The sequence below is a fragment of the Lipotes vexillifer genome, unplaced genomic scaffold (assembly GCF_000442215.2).
Source record: "Lipotes vexillifer unplaced genomic scaffold, Lipotes_vexillifer_v1.1 scaffold268, whole genome shotgun sequence".
NCBI lineage: Eukaryota > Metazoa > Chordata > Mammalia > Artiodactyla > Lipotidae > Lipotes > Lipotes vexillifer.
This window is the reverse complement of record NW_006796561.1, coordinates 922,044-926,815: the sequence shown is the minus strand read 5'-3', so window position 1 is coordinate 926,815 and position 4,772 is coordinate 922,044. Positions and strand designations below refer to the sequence as shown.

General features: G+C 38.6%; 1 protein-coding gene across 1 annotated transcript in view; it reads right to left on the bottom strand.

Annotated features, from left to right (window-relative positions):
• MAPK6 (mitogen-activated protein kinase 6) overlaps positions 1-4,772 on the bottom strand; it is a 34,602-nt gene that overhangs the window by 29,260 nt on the left and 570 nt on the right. The window lies entirely within an intron of this gene.

The window sequence follows — 4,772 nt, the reverse complement described above, 5'->3', positions numbered from 1 at the left end:
AAAAAAAAAAAAAAAAAAAAAAAAAAAAAAGCCTGGAGGTACTAGGCCAGAGGCAAAACTGTCCCCTCAATGCTATCTGCAAGATAATTAAGGAACATTTACCAAACAGGTTATTTTTAATATTTTTAAATCCAAGTGAAAATACCTTTATTGAGACAAATGGGAAAATGCATATTCTTGCAACTTTGAGTGTCTACATTACTGAACACAGGAGTATCAATCAGATAATTGGCATTGTTTTATAATAACTACTAAAATAATATCTGGGCATATTAGAAAAGCAGGTAGTTAGAAACCTACCATCTCTCCAATTTGTAAATGAAGAGGGAAATTATTAAATTAAGCCTAATCAGTTATTTTTTTTTAGGGGTGATAAAAATATTTTACATTTTAATGTTATATGATCTCTCAACTCGACACATGTCAAAACTTATCAAACTGTACATCTTAGGATCACACTCACCATGCCATAAATTCATACGTATCATAGTTTTAAAATAAATTGCATATTTTTCAAAAGTTATCAATTGCTTTTATAACATATCTATTTAATAAGTACCTAATACTTTTCTCAAGAATCAAGGAGAAAGATTAAATTTTTTTCCTTCAAAAAAGTCTTCTGTTAGAAGAAAATTATACGTTAAAAGCCTAATCAGTTATTAAATTACAGCTTAGACTATTTTAAATTTAGTGTGGGCAAAGATCATCTAAATCTGTGCTGTCCCATATGGTAGCCACTAACTTCATGCAGCTATTTAAGTATAAATTAATTTAAATTACATATAATTAAATATTCAGTTCCTCAGGTGCACTGGCCACCTGTCAAATGCTCAACAGTCATATGTGGCTAGTGGTTATCTCATTGGACAGCACAGAATAAAACATTTCTATCAGCACAGAAAGTTCTACTGGACAGTGATTAGATCCTCAACCTTCCTTTTGACTTTTTTTGCAGGAGGGCCAATGGAAAGAGCAACTCAGAAGACGTGAGTTTTCCAAATCAGTCACTAACCAGCTGAGCAACTTATGTATGGTCACTTAGCAGTGCTTCCAGAAATGAATGTGCATTTGAATCACCTGAGAATCTAGTTAAACTGCAGGTTCTAACCCAGTAAGTCTTGAGATGGGGTCGAGATTCTGCACGTCCAACCAATTCCCAGGTGCTGCTAATACTGCTTGTCCAGAAATCACCCTGTGAGTAACAAGGTCTTAGATTTCTCTGGGCCTCAGTTTCTTTAGCTATCAAATGACGTACCTGGGGGAAGATAATACCCATGACCCCTCCGTAAAAACTAACCTTTTACAGTTTTATGGTTGTATAGAATTAAATGCACACAGATTTCTCATACTCTTGTAGAGGCAGTCTCTTCCCTGAAGTAAATGCTAGGATTCTAACAAACAATTATTGTGATACCATTTTTTCCCCATAAAAAAATATCAAATTTAAATGAATATCAATGGGAAAATGTGATTTGCTACAGACAATCAGTCTCGGTACTACTTTTCAGAAATGGATTTAAAAGGCTGACATGTACACAAGACAAACCTTTCTAAATGCATCACCTCCAAAGGACAAGCAACTCCCAGGAAAAAAAAGTAACTACAATTACATTATTGTTTTTTATAAAGTCTCAGTCAGGGATCTGAGCAATAAAACCGACCAAAATCCCCATACCCCTAGCAGGCAGTGGAGTAATGTAACAGCCCACAAAACAGGCTGAAGGAGCTGACAGTGGGAAGCCAACAATGCCAGAAAGAATTTACTTTTGAGGCATCTTCTATTTTAACACGGCTCCTAGAGTAGGCAATGCAAACAAGGAACTGGATAGCAGTGGTGAGGCTCATAGTTTCATAAGGCAATACCTCATAGAAAGGAGATAGGCTAACACACCCAGTTTGTTTATAAATTCTGAATGAAGCATGACAGGTAATTACCTATATGCTCAAAACACACACACTGGAAATACATGTTCAACCTCTAAATGACAGGATGCTTCGAAAATCTATAATATTTTTAAATTTGTATTTTTAGATTTCCTTTAGTAGGAAATACAGTTTAAAGTTTGAATTAAACTTTACTAAAGTTCCCCTATATAAATCATACAACGTTCTTCCAAAATCTCTCCAAAGATCTGATTCTCATTAATACACTTTACTGCCCACAAAACCCTTCAAATAAATCACTGAGAAGATAAATCATATATGCAAAGAAAAACTTGGGAGTGGGGAGTTTTTTCTCACTTTTAAAACAAACTGCTATCTCAATCTTTTTTCCCTCAATCTTACTTTAAGCCAACCTACTAAACAATGGCTTTCTACAATGGTCAAAATATTTTATTACCAAATTTCAATGTAAGTCCTAAATTTGGAGCTGTACATTCAGCTTATCTTAGAAAAAGACTGATGAAAAAATAGTGCCTATAACAATATCTATTCTAAGTTGTCTTTATTAAAACAGCAAATTCACGTAGATCAGGAGAAAGCACTAAATATAATTCCATCAGAGTGAAATGTTCATATTAAGAGCTTTATCTGATTAAACACTGCTGTGCTTTTACAACACTTAAACTACAGTAGTTTCTAGATATTATAAAGATAACTTTTACATTACCAATGAAAACAAAAGGTTAATTTCTATCCACACCATAAAAGTACTATCTGTCCTTTGTAAATAACCCATAAGAAATCTCTCTCAATAATAACCAAGGAACTGCTAGTATCAAATATTTAATTGCAACTGACCAGCAATTAATTTTACCTTTCCTCTCAACAAATATTACAAAATTCCACCTGCAGGATAAATGATATCCTTTTAAAATGCAATTTAAGAAGCCATTACTTTTTTACAGAAACTGTGGCTCCTCTATGAGAGAGACAATCATAATGTGTACAGGAGCATTTTAGCCTATCATTTAAAAAAATACAGTGTGTAAAAAAAAGGCCACGTAGCAGTCCGTGGGCAGGATGAGTCATCACCCAACTCAAAACTTGCAGCACTTCTAAGCTTCCTCCTACCCGACCCCATCCCCTTCAGCAATGTACCCTGAGTCAGCAAACCTTCCTATTTTGTCAGTTATGAATTCTCCCGATGCTTAAATGAACTTATGCAAAATGCTGCAACACTTTTAGTACTAACATTTGTCATTAGAACATGTGCTTTTTTCCTACTGCAAAATTAACTGATCTTCAATCTTCTCTGGATTCTTTCTTAATCACAGAAAGTAGCAAACACTTTTAATCCTCTTTTGCAAATAAATGAACTGCAAAATATAGTGATATATAATGGTTTTTCTAAATAATTTTCCATTTCCTAGAGTTTTTTTTTCTGAACAGTAATACTTAGGTGATTAAAACGTATCCTGCTCAAATCTGGCATATTTCCTAGATGACTGCAATTACTGAATTTAGGACACCAATAAGCAATTTTACCAAGTTTCACAAGGCAATTCTTATTAAGTGATGTAACACATATATGTAAAAGGACTCCACGCTCCTTGGCACATAGCAAGCCCCTTGTAAACATGTTTGAACAACTACCCGTTAAAGAAGTGTAAAGTCTCTGCCACCCAATTAGAAATTATATTTCAAACATAAACATCTGACATTGCTAAGAAGAAACTCTAGAGGCAGTTCCCTTTCAGGGCCCAGTCCTGTTTGGTCCCTTCATTCTTCTAGCTCAGACTACTCATTCTTCTAGTCAGACCATCTCAGTTTCCCAACGTTAGAGAGAATGTGTCCAATGAGAACTTTAAATGACACGGCTAGGGCTTCCCTGGTGGCGCAGTGGTTGAGTCCGCCTGTTGATGCAGGGGAAGCGGGTTCGTGCCCCGGTCCGGGAAGATCCCACATGCCGCGGAGCGGCTGGGCCCGTGATCCATGGCCGCTGAGCCTGCGCGTCCGAGGCCTGTGCCCCGCAACGGGAGAGGCCACAACAGTGACAGGCCCGCGTACCGAAAAAAAAAAAAAAAAAAAATGACACGGCTAGACAAATCAAACAATCAGAAAACTACTCTGAAGCTGTTTTCGCTCCATTTTGTCCCCTGTTAATTTTTGTTTCCCAAACCATCTTGTACCTGTAAAAAAGTTAACACTCAGACTGACTTTGGGGAGCATTTTTAGCATTGAAGGAAAGAACATGAATTTTGCTGCAAATGCAGTAGGCTTCCAATTCCAACTCACCAGTTTCCCTTTACTGGACCGTTTCCAATGAGCGAGCAAAGGAAAAAAATAAAACAGGAAAGGAATCAAAAATATCCTGCTTCGGGGCGCTCCCACATAACACCTGAACCAGTCTTACTAAGCCAAGGAACAAAAGGCGGCCAAAACGCCCTTACTTTTCAACGCACCTCACCAAGTCAGGGAAAAATGCACAGCGGAGCGAGGAGGCCCCTTTTCAGTGAACTGACAAAACAAGTTTTCATTTGGGGACCTTCACGGACTACCACCGCTCCACGTCCCGAACGCAGCTCAGGCAAGGGTGTAGTAGAGGAGGAGGAAATTAGGAATTCCGATTCAGACGACTTTTCTGTACCTCCTTTACGGCCACACTCAACTCAGGCAGAGGACTTCAGGGCTCTGAGCCGAGCCGGGTGAGCGGCGCGCTACGCAATTTGCCGAGTGCACTGGAGACTTTGCCCGGCCGGAGTCAGCTGAGGCCGAGTCACCCGAGTGGGATGGGGGAGGAGACACGGGAGCATTTCGAAAGGCAGACTGCCAGGAAGGCGAGACTCCGCGCCACCTCACGCTCCCGGGGCGGGCCGCCCTTCCCGGCC